Source organism: Momordica charantia, assembly GCF_013281855.1.
Source record: "Momordica charantia cultivar OHB3-1 chromosome 6 unlocalized genomic scaffold, Mcharantia_2.0 BLBB01000006.1, whole genome shotgun sequence".
Taxonomy (NCBI): domain Eukaryota; kingdom Viridiplantae; phylum Streptophyta; class Magnoliopsida; order Cucurbitales; family Cucurbitaceae; genus Momordica; species Momordica charantia.
Genome location: NW_028275164.1, coordinates 14,398,717 through 14,411,693, shown reverse-complemented (window position 1 = coordinate 14,411,693; position 12,977 = coordinate 14,398,717). Strand labels below are relative to the sequence as shown.

At 36.3% G+C, this 12,977-nt stretch overlaps 1 long non-coding RNA gene across 1 annotated transcript; it reads left to right on the top strand.

The window, feature by feature from the left end:
- The first annotated feature begins 9,247 nt into the window (after positions 1-9,247).
- On the top strand, positions 9,248-12,977 carry LOC111019911 (uncharacterized). The gene is made up of 5 exons (XR_002602597.2): positions 9,248-9,750; positions 9,889-9,989; positions 10,648-10,719; positions 12,548-12,637; positions 12,746-12,977. It is a non-coding gene; the product is annotated as an uncharacterized LOC111019911 (long non-coding RNA).

Genomic DNA, 12,977 nt, shown 5'->3' with positions numbered 1-12,977 from the left:
GGCACATGGGTTGATATTTAATTATGTATTGAGTACGTATATACAATATTTTATAATTTTTAATTTGTTGTTGTGTAAATCAAATGCTAACACGTGTGAACTGTTGTCTTTTTGTTTTCCGTAGGCAATCGGCTCAAGGGGATATACTAGAAGGCCTTGTTTTAAATTATTTTGTTATCATGCATCACTTTGTTCACATTTAGACTATATTGAGTTCACGTATTCTGTTTACATTTGTTGTTTGCCAATGTAATATTAGTAATATTACTGAGTTTTTATTTTATTGTCTTATTTAATGTTCAATTACTATTATAAGTTATCTTTACATTGAATTCTTTCGGTAGTGCAATTTTCCAAGTAACTAAAGAGAATTTGTACCAGAACGACAGAATGACAGATGTAGGCGAAACCAGCAAGACGAGGAAGAAGTGTGGACCTACGGGGTTGCACGAGATTACACGAATTAGTAGCGAAGGTCACCGGCGGGTTATTAAGTATAACGTGAAAGGGCAACCGATTGGATATAATGTGACGAAATTGAAGACTTTTATTGGAATAAGTGTACGACACCATATTCCCATAATATACGAAACATGGAAATCGGTTCCATCCGAGACGAAGGAGAAAATCTATGACTTGATACAGGTATCTTTATAATTTTTTAACTAGTTATACTTGGTTTACATATGAACACTTATGTTAAACGATTTGTATTGGCCATATAGGATGGATTTGTAGTTGATCATAGAACCAGAAAAAATGTAATTCAAGTGGCTGGGATTGCTTTTAGAAACTTTAAGTACAGGCTCACAAAAAAGTTTATTAAGCTATTCATAAACGATCCAGATAAATTAAAAGCTCCTCCGGAAGACTACTCGCATATTTCGCAAGAACATTGGGAAGTGTTCGTGAAATCTAGATTGACTGAAGACTTTGAGGGACGGATAAGAATATGGATACTTTGAACATCATTTATGTATGTTCTATATCAAAAAATGTAGTACATTGATGCATTAACACCTTTATGCAGAGACAAAGTGAGACGAACAGAGAAAAGTGTAAAAAGCACGTGTATAACCATTGCATGTCGTGGAAGGGTTATGCAAACCTTGCTGAGGAATTGGTACGTTATATATTTATTATAACATTTTAAGCAATACTTATTAACTAAATTTAACTATGTGTGTAGAAAATTGATGCATCACATGAGAGACCATCAGATCGTTGCATCTTATGGAAGAAGGCTCGAACAAATCGCGAGTGGAAGATTGTGCATGGACCGACACAGAAAGTTGTAGAGCGCATAGTAAGTGTTATATTAATGGTTAAGCACGAATAATAATTGTTTGAACTTATATTTGCTGTTACAATTATATGATGATCTCATGATAACGCAAGACTTGGAAGAAGAGAACGTAGACAGAGATGGGGATTTGTTATCCATCGCACTAGGCAGTCGGGATCGGCCCGGACTTGTTAGAGCAGTAGGTCGGGACATAACAAAAACCCAGTACTTCCATAATCCAACCAAACACTCACCGCCCCCAGTAAGAAAGAAAAAGGTGGACATCGAAGAGTATTATTGAATGACAGCTCTTGTGAAACAACTTCAAGCGAAACTGAAGAAGCATGAAACAGGTTCCCCAAAATCAAAACATGGAACGCCGGCTAAGAAGACTCCAAAAAAATCTCCTAAACCGAAGCGTACCACACCATCTAAAAATGCTCCAAAGAAACCTCCTCGGTCGAAGCATACCACACCATTTAAAAATGCTTCAAAGAAATCTTCTTAGTCAAAGCGTATCACACTATCTAAAAACGCTTCAAAAAAATCTCCTCAATCAAAGCTTGGTACTTTATCGAAGCATGAGCGAGATGAAAATGTTTTAAAAAAATGAGAATATAGATGAGGTAAATGTTTATGTTTACCAAGTTTTCTTATAAGAAATGTAATACACGTAGTTACCAATACTTAAATGATGTTACTTTATGTGTCCACTTGAAGATATTGGACAGGGAAGAAACTTTGGAGTTCAAGGTAAGTGTTCACTAGCTTTTCAATTTAAAGAAACAAGAAATATAACATTGTTAACTGCTTATAAATATTGTTTTCGATACAGGAGGGAACTCATTGTCGTCTGGCACTTGGGTCCATCGATAATGTTGTCGCTACGGGCACTATATTTGAATCTGGGAGGAATGATGGAAATGTGAAAGTGTCCATAGACGTGGTGGTTGATGACGACTCTCGACTTCCAATTCCGACGCATGGAGGAAATGATATTCTCTCGCAAGAAATAGGTTCACATATATTATGGCCACAAGGTCTAGTCATATCCGATAAAGAAAAGGTAACATCTCGTAGTTGATTGTAATAATTCATTAGTTCATCGTTAACAACCATATTATCTTGAATCGAAGGAAATAAAACATTAGAGGGAGTTGTTCAGTTTGGCAACTGGAAAATCTCCAACACAACCTGCGCCCGTTAGTCTAACATGTTTAACTCGTGAGATAAACTACCTTGGAAGGGCAATTCAAATGATTATATCGAATGATGTGTTCGGTCATGAACATAAGTTGTTTATCATGGTGGAGGATGTATAGAAGTTGTTTCATATGGAACCGACAACTACTTCGTGCATTGATGCCTACACAACGTAAGCTAATTGCTTTCAAGTTGATTTTCTATTGGTTGTAGAGTACGTTATGTTAATCAATATATTGCTTTATTAAATACTGAACTTTCAACGCCTTTGTGTAGGTTCTTACATAGATCGTTGGGCAATGAAAATGAATAAAGTTCGTACAAGTTTCTGGATGCTGGGGCCACTTCTATAACTAATATGTCTAAAGAAAACCGCGTGCAAGTATTGACTAAAAGATTATCAGAATTGGAGTTGAACCACCTGCTGTTGTTTTCATATCATTCCGAGTAAGTTTTCGTATTGGCCATAGATAAATATTTCGTACGTGCCAATACGTAATTATTAACTTGAATTTGTAGAGATCATTGGACGTTAATAATGATGTCTCCCGCAAAGAATATGACATATTTTCTTGACTTGATAAGAAATCGCCTGATAGACGATATTGTTAGTGTCATCACCATGTAAGTGTACTGCATGCCTCCTCATGTAGTATTGAATATTTCTTAGAATATATAATGATGAAATATCTTATATGAGTCACTTGGTGTAGGGTTGTAAAAAATATACAGAAAAAACCATTTGCTCTGAAGTGTGTACCGATAAAGCGTTTTTCGAGTTCAATTATTTGTCTAGATATATATGTAACTTATTCATTGCAGTGTATTATTTATATGTTATATTCACAATTCCCAAAACAACCGAATGCAGTAGAGTGTAGATACTATGTCATGCGGTTCATGCGTGACATAGTATTCGCTCGTAACACAACAATCCTAAAATGCGTACGTATATAACATAGTGTGAATATTTGAATAATAATATATATTCTCATATTGCATTGTTTTGACTTTGATATAAATATGTATAGATGAAAGAGGCACCGCAGTGTTACACAAATGAGCACTTGGATGTGATTAGGAGGGAGTTGACAGAGTTCATACTCTCGCACATATACTTTTCGTAGTATATGTGCTATCTAACCCAACATTAAAACCAAAGTATAGCAGTTGTTCATATTCTTTTATTTTCAAATATGTACTATTTTCTTGACTGAATTTAAATTGTTGCAATGCTTGTAAAACTATTTGTTGGTAGGAGGTGTGTTTAATGTGCAAAACTTCTTTCACTTTAGTGGCTAAGTCAGTGAGACTATATTGATCACTTTGAAAGAAGGTAGATACCCTTTATATATAACTTATTGTGTCCATCTACTCTTAAAAGTTGCTCTATTCTTGATATAATTTTTTAGTTTAGCTCAATATAATTTTTGAGTTTAGCTCTATCTTTCACAATCCCAATTTCAAGGTTTAATGTATATTAGTGTGCGTCGATGTTTCAATGACCTCCAATAAAATCAACTATGAATATGGATCAAGGTTCAAATCTCGCATCTTGTCTCATTTATTTCTTTTTTATCCATTTGTTTCTTTATTCTTTCCTTGTTAATTTCTTGATGTTTGTTGTTTAAACTTCAATAAGACTATCATTTAATTTCACTAGTAGCAAGTTGGTCTTCCATGACAGTTGTGAACAATAAAAAAGTTTGGATGAAAAAAAAATTGTCATAAATGATGGGGGCACGTTTTTTGCACGAAAAAACGCTATTTTTCAGATTTTGTAAGTTATATGACAGTTAGAAACTGTCGCGAAAATCGAAATTTCAATGACAGTGGAGAACTGTCACGAATGGTGGAGGCACGATTTTGGCGGGAAAAAATGGCACTTTACGAAAATTTTCAGGCTTTTATGACATTTTATAATTGTCAATGAAAATAAAAAAATTTCACATATTTCATGACAATTACCTAGATCATCTTGATAATGTATGACATACAAAAACAAATGATTTTGAGTACGTTTCATTCTTGTCGGAAAAACTGCAACTTCGTTAACGATATTAATTATTTCGGGATTGTCCGGTCGCATCGAGTATAGATTTATGCTTAATAGTTTCCTCAAATACTGCATGAAACAAGTAGAAGATGGTATTTGTTATAGTGGTATATTTGCTTAGCGTAATTGTATCCTTCCTCTCTTCGGTCCCGAGTTTGAGCCCTATGAAATTAAATTATTTTTTCAATCCTCTATTAATATATTTTTATAAAAAAATAATATAAGTTAATTCTAGTTTTACCAAGCATTCCGTAAATAAAATATTCGCATTTAAATTATACCCTGGTTTTTTTATATTGGAATGAAAGGTAATCAACTTAATCGAATGGTTAGGAATTAATTTGAGTTTAAATTGGAACTAGTTAGGTTCATGAAGCTTTAAATCTTTATAACATAAAATTTTGAAGTTTGGATAGAAATTTCCAATATTAAATCTTAGTTTTGAGAATTTGTTTTTTTTTATTAGATTCTTGTCTAAATTTTTAAGAATATTAATGGTAACTTTTTGAAACAAAATAAAAACAAGTCAATAAAATGAAAAATAAAAAGTTAGTAGATATTTCTTTTTCTAAAATATACATATACATATACATATATATACATATACAAATATATATATATAGTGACTTGTGTGAATTGAACGCTGATGTAACGCCCCGAGTCCCTCAGGTTAGTTAGTCTCGAATCAGGAGATTTTTCATTTAATTTTCAAAGTGAATGTTAATTGAATTTATTTACATTTATCGGGCTCTAAAATCCAATTAAATTAATATTTACCGGATCCCGTGTGGTGGGTCTTGTTTAGGAGGGGGGTAGATTTCTTATCTTTGGGCTTGAACTTATTGGGCCTCCTTTGAATTATTTTGGTTGTAAAACAAAGCGAAAAAAGAAAGAAAACAAAAACAAAACCCTAGCCCAAATTCCTTCTTTTCTTCTTCCTTTCTTCTTCTTCTTCTCCCTAGGCCCCCCCCCCCCCCCCCCCCGTTCTTCTTCGTTCCCAATTCCCGCCGCCCCTCCCTTCGTTTTCCGGCAGCCCCTCCGACGCTCGACGCAACACCGGTGCTGCTAACCACTCCGACCGGGACGACGACTCGTAGCAGCGACTGACGAAGAACCACGCGCGGCGGCCGGCGACTGAATCTGAAGCAACAGCAGCAAGCGGCGCGACCTCGACGTTCTGGCAACCTGCAGCAGCGACGGCGCGTTTTCCCCAGCGACGGCAACGAACCAGCGTAGCTCCTCTCCCTGGCAGCACACGGCGGCGGCCCAGATCTGCGGCGGCGCACGGCGAACGGGTGTACAGCGGCGAACCGGCGGCGGTCGGCTGCTACGATCTGACGGACAGCAACTCGAGCGACGGGATTTGTACGTTACAGCAGTGTTTAAGACATTTGGCGGTGACCCACATCCGTTCGAAGCTCGACTTAGGCTACCCACACCTTGGCAAGCTAGATCTAGGTGACCCACATCCATACGAAGTCGGTTTTGTGGTAATGTGTCATTCGAACCCTTTTAGAGTTGAATTTCGGAAGCCAAATAGGTTGTGTAATGTGCTGTATTTTCTGTTTCGGTGTGCTTAGGTGTGGAGTCGGCGCAACATTTAAGGACGTGGTTGTGTGTAAGTAGCACGGGGGCGGGTGCGTGCGTTGATGTTTGTTATTTGGTTGCCGATGTGCTGTTTATGACGTTTAATATTGGTTCTGATACGTTGTTCTGCAGTGTAACTCTCGTTTATGTTGGTTTGTATGCCTGGGTAGTGTTGAATGTCCGTCGGTCATAATAGTGGGAATTTTGTATTGATGAGCTGTTGAGATCTGTTGTAGAATGATGTATGTTTATAGGGAATGTTCGTTAAAGTGGATTTATTTTGGGAATGTTTGTTGTCTGAATTTGTATGAAGTGTTTGGCGTGTCTCATGAGTCGTTTATTATATCTGGCAATGATTATTGGATATGGACGTTGGATATTAAGTGTTTGGATGAATTGTGTTGGGCTCCAATCGTTTGCAATTTGTTGACTATGCTTTGTTATGACTAAACTCACTGTGGCGCGGTTGTTAAGAATTGATACGTTGTGAAAGCATGTTTGGTTTATTGTTTTGCTATTAGAATGATGTTTATGTTGTGGAAGCATGTTGAATTGTGTTGGTGAGCTGAGAGATGCATTGAAATCATACTAGTGGTGGTGTTGTTGATGGGCGTTGTGGTGGTTGGAGTTACTAGGGGAGTAGTACTGAAATCTTGGTTGGAGGCTAGAAATGTTATGTGGAGTTATGAAAGTTATGAAGTGAATGAGTGAGTGTCAGGGCCTCGGGTATAAATAGTCGAGGGCTGATACGTCACTAATTGGGTATCGAAGCCTCGGGTATAAATGGTCGGGGGTCCATGCGAGGAGTCTTTCGAAAGGAGAACTATTGGGGCCTTGGGTAAAAATGGTCAAGGGCCAATAGTTGAAAATACATCGAGGCCTCGGGTATAAATGGTCGAGTGTCGATGCGCTAGTGTCGGGGCTCTGGGTATAAATGGTCAGGGGCCGACACTACCAACAGAATGACATTGGAAAGCTTGAATAGCTGAGGTGAACATAGATGTATTTGAGGTGTTAGGGAGCCAAGTGGACGGTAGTTGTTTTTATATGATTGTGGTTAGCATCGGGTCTTATAGAGCATGTTTATGGTTGAATGTATAGTGTAATAGTAGAGCATGTCTATGGTTGTTCGCATACTGTAATGATAGAGCATGACGATGTACGTTTCCTTTATAGTTATGAGCATGATGTTTGTGTGTGCTTGGTGAGGGCTACTTACGGAGTATATTTTATATACTCACCCCCCCCCCCCCCTTCTACAATGATTGTTTCAGGTGAAGGAGTCGTGGGTGACCATGGTGATGGGACGGAGGAGACATGACGAGTGAGGACCATAGGCTGCTTAGTTATTCCTGTTTAGTTTAAGTCATTGGTTAAGACCTTATGTTGTGGCCAATAAACGGTTTATTTGTATTTGAATAATTGTGAGATTTCTTTTTCCTTGTGGTTAGTTTTGCTTCAGGATAGGTGCCTATTTAAGTTTTATTCCATTTGTTTAGTTTCATATAGATTGAATAATAAACTTGCCTCGTGAAGTGGTTCACGAATGTTGTTGAATGTTATTCCATGAGATTGATTTATCGTTAAATTGATGAGGATTGAAACTTGATTTTATAAGTTTGTGTGCATAGAAAGTTGGCAAGATGTAGTCGGGGTTAAATTTGATTATTTGGGTAGTTAACGTGACCTAGAGGTGTGCAGAAAATTCTGGGTTGTTACAGCTGAAGACCACTGAGACTTATGGACACATGTGTACACCAAACATCATTTTTATGGACACATAATCGATCGCCGACATACAAGAATTATGAGTTTTTTCCAACGCTTTTATTCTCGACGCTGGGCAAACATCTTTTTCCTGATTAAAGACTAATAGTCGAGACTCTGCAGACTATTGACTAAAATAATCTGGAAAGGAATATATTTTCAACGCTTTTATTATCGACACTGGGTGAAGTTACTCTTACCGACGCTTTTGCCTAATAGTCGGGTAAAATTTTGTTTTTATACATTACCACTCCCGACGATTTTTGAAATAGAAGGGAGAGATTTCTAATCCCGACTATTTTATTATATAGTCGGTCAAAATTTATCTTAATTTTTTTAAATTACCACTCACTACTATTTTTAGAAAAAAAATTGGAATTGTGGACTTTACACCAATATTTTTATAAATTGTTGGGCGCTATTGTTTTTTAATTTTTTAAATATTATAATTCCCGACTATTTTTGAAATAGTCGGGACATATTAATATTCCCGACCATTCTAAAATAGCGTCGGTAATATATTTTTTTTAAATATTACAATTCCCCCGACCCTTTTGAGAAAGATGAGACTTCTAATGTTAGGGAAGAAGATATTGAGAAAGATGATTTGTGTAACATCCCAAGTTTTCGAGTTATTTTTATTTTAAGATTTAAATTGTGCATTTGGATTTTCCCTTGAGGATAATTAAATTACTGGATCTTCTAATTTAAGAGATCTATTTTTGCGTAAATTAGAACTTAAAGTCCAATCTCTCGTTAGATTGAGATGAATTAAGTTTTAAATTTTTTTTAAAGTGATTTGTTTTATTAAATCTTAATCCAATGTTTAGGGAATTCAATTTTTCCTTTTGTATTTCATGGTTGGGTTTTGAAAGTTAATTATTTTTCCCAAATCCTTTTTAGAGTGGGATTTTTTGTAACATAAAGAATTATAATTTATTTCAAATTTATTCTAAATTATTTCCTTTCATTTCATTTTGTTTTTTTTTTTCATTTTATTTTATTCTGGATTGACGTGAGTTTGTTATGAATTTTAATTCTAATTGTTTTGGTGTTTCCGGGTAACGCCCCCAGTTTTCAGGTTAATTTCTTTTTAAGATTTAAATCGAGCCTTTGGATTTTTCCCTAAGCAGTTAACTTAAATTCTTGGATTTTTCTAGTTTTCGAGTTCTAAGTTTTTGTAAACTAGAATGTAAAGTTAATTCCCTTGTGGATTTAGGATATTGGATTTTAAAATTTAGTTAAGCTCTCTTTTAAATTTTCCCAAAACCTTTTTAAAGAGAGTTTCCTTTTAATAAAAAGATTAGGAAAAAAATTTCCTTTAATATATTGGGATATTCTATTTGGGAAATAAAAAGAAAACAAAAATAACCCTAGCCCATCTTATTCTCCTTACCTTTCCTTTCTTGCCCTAGCCGCCGTCACCCCCCACCCCCTCGTTGAGTTTTCTTCTCCGGCGACCACACGTTCTCCATCAACGGCGCGACCCCTCAGCGGCCCAATCTCCATCGACGCGACCAGCAGCGGCTCGGCGACTCGGCGACCCAATCTCCATCGACGCAACGAGCAGCGGCGCGACCCCTCGGCGACCCAATATCCATCGACGCGACCAGCAGCGGCGCGACCTCGGCGACCCAATCTCCATCGACGGCACATTCTACTCTGCGCCAACGAATCTATACGAAGCAGCGGCGGCGTTCAATTTGTGTCAGTAGTGGCAGCGTTCCGGCGTCGTTCTGCTCAGCAGTAGCGTCCCAACGGCAACCCACGAACCTCGAACACGCGCGCCATCCTCAATGTTCCTTTGGTGACTGACTCGACCCGCGGCAACTTCTGAACAGCTCGACTTTAGGTGCGTTTTCTTCCTTTGCCTTTGACCCATACCAAAACGACGTCGATTTGTGATACCCACCCCCTTCGGCGTTGGTTTGACGCTTACCCACTCCCAAACAAAGGTCGATTTGAGCTAACCACACCTATTACTGTGTAGGACCAGCAAGTTCGAGCTCTTTTTGAACTTAGTTTTGTAGTGGCGAACCCATTCCACATCGACCCCCCAAAGACCCAAATTGATTCAGCGAGATTTAGCAGGTATTGAATATTAAGGTGTTAATGATGCGTTAGGACCCTTTGGTTAGTAGTTCTTACTTGTCCATATTTGCTCTTGAACGTATAAGTTGCTTGGTTGTTTGGTTGTTTGGTTGCCTTTAAACTTTATACTACACTTGCTATATTGTTAATGAACGGTTGGATACACATGTTGGTTCTTGTTTAGTTCTGAACACGTGGGATTGAATACTGTTTTCTGGAATTGATGGATGTGTTTCTCAATGGTGTTAACTAAGTTGCTTGCTTGGTTGTGTTCCTAAGAACTTATTGAATATTTGTGATGAGGTTGTAGGGCTGAAGCATGCTGAGTTTATGTTGGTGGTTGTGGCTTTGAAAGATTGTTGTTATGTTGGTGGTTGTGGCTTTTAAAGATAGTTGTTATGTTGTCGTTTACTTGGTTGTGTTTGAAAAGCATGCTGAACTTTTGTAAGAAGCCTGTTGGATATATGTTCGTCGTAGGAGAGGTTGTGTTTCGTTTTGAAAAATTTACATGTTTTGGTTATGGAAATATGTTGGACTGTTATGAGCTGAATATTGGCCGTTCTGAGATTGATGATGTGCTTCGGGCTAGTTGAGTTCATGGTTTCAACAAGAAGGTTTTGTAATTAATTTCTCATCATGTTATTATTTCATAATATAGGCTTGGTGCAGTCGATGTCAAGGATTTAGAAGTAAATGTCTACCTAATATTGAAACTTTGACAACAAGACATGTAAGTGCTTTCATTCTTCTCAATTGAATAATTATTGGTATGAGTTAATGTGTAATTGATTATTTTCCCATTTCATTTTTTATCTTTTTTAGGTGGACTGAATGCATAGATGTAATTGTTATGCAATCTTAGTTCATGGAAGTTATGGTTTTTAAACATAGGCTAACTTTCACCTTAACAATTTTTTGTAAAAATATTGGCTGCTAGTTTTATAACTCTAAAGCATCTGTTGTCTAGTATTGTTTCATTAAGAAATGTTAGAGTTTACAAATCGTTCCATACATAAGGCTGCCTACTAAACTATCATATGGAACTAACAAATGGTTCTTCAATTTCATATGATGTAGAAGGAAACTGTCATGTTGACAACTTAAAATGTTGGGCTAATGTAGTTTTAACTGTCTTAGCAGACTCCAAATGGAAACGTTTTATCACCTTGTTCAAGTATTCAGCCTGTGATATAAACAATATGAGTTTTTTGGACAACCTCTACGAAGCTCCATACCCAGAATTTTCTTGCCTTGGCCCAAGTCCTTCATCTCAAATTCACGTCTAAGTTCATATTTTATCTTCTCAATCTTGCTTTTATCTTTAGAAGCTATCAAGATGTCATCGACATAGAGGAGGAGTAGAACAAAGACATCACTAGTAATAACTTTCTTATATATAAAACAATCATAATAATTTTTCTTCAATCCCTTTGCTATATTTACAAGGAAAATGAGTGGGGAAGAAAGAAAAAAAACAAGTGCGTGTATTTGCTATATTTTAGGGAATATGAAATAGGAATAGGAATAAGAATAGGAAGGTTTATATTTTTTCCATTTTAGTTTAGTTAAATTATACCTTATGAGAGTTTTCTAATTGTTAGACTAACCAAGTTAGATACGATATTTGCTAGCCTTCATATCTTTGCAAGTTTGTTTGTTTCTAGTAAACTTCTCCTTTTAATGACCATTATACGTCATGGTAGTTTCTTTATTGGGATGGTCCTCCCTACGATGTCTTTCATGGAATGATCTCATGCTCTTGAAGCTTGACAACAAGTTTAATCATACTGTCCATATTTGGTGTGTTCATATCTTGTTTCTGGTTGTCTTTCTCTCCCATTTTGGATACTTATGTGGTCTCTTTTGTCAATATCGTGCATTGATTTTAGGATTGACTTGCTTATGTAAGATTGTGCAAATAGCCAATTACGACTTAGTGTTTATATGTGTCATGCATATAGTATATTGTATCGTTGGATAATTGTGTGGTTTAAAGTTTAGTTGGATAATTGTGTGGCTATCCTGCAGCAAAGATAGCCAATTAAGACTTATTGTTCATATTTGTGTCATGCATATAGTTGAAAGTCTAGTTGGATAATTTTTTGGCTATCCTGCAGCAAAGCTAGCCAATTAAAGTTTAGATAAGTAGATTGTTTTTGTTTGTTAGTGTTCAACATCTATGTTGTTCCTAAATCAGTTTTATTTGGGTAAAGTCTTTAGTATTTTGAGAATTTCAAAAACCGTTTGATATTGTCTTTTTGCGTCTTTGTTTTTGTGAAAGTAGGGTTTTGTGTGAGTGATTTGAAGGAAAGAAAAAGATCTTAGGTGCGTATTGTGATTGTTAGCTCTCTGACACTACATAAAGGCTATGAAAGTGTGTTGATTCCGAAGGTCTGAAATATAATTTTCTTTTCTACTATGTTGACCTTTACAATGAGTAGAAAGCGGAAGTAAACTCAGTGTAAGAGATTTGAAAGTTTAGGTTTTCCACTTTTGTGTATATTTGCCGAAGTTAGATTCGTGTTTTCTTAATTGTTTGTTTTGAATATGTTGTTCAGCATGTGGGAGCGAGGGTTGAAGGAAGCAGAGTCGAGCGTTTCTATAATATATTAGCTACATTTTGTAGTTTGACCTTTCACGTTTACACGGTATGAACTCTAACAACATATAATAGTAATATGCTACCTACATTTGTTGTAGTTTGACCTTTTGCATATACTATTGTGAAATATTTGAGGTTTTCGTCCATTGCTTAGGTCTTCCAAGAAGAGCCTGGAGAACCATGGTAGGTAGCTACTTGGAATATCTAAAAGATGACTGTTGGACAATTTTTTGTTGGGTTAGTAATTACTTGGTATAGTTTGTTTATGTATGGGGTTGATGGACATGAAAAACCTTCGTTAATGTATATATAATTTACTATATGTATACACTTTATATTTGTAGGTGGGTTGGTGTACTAATGGATATATGTTTTTGTATGTAAAA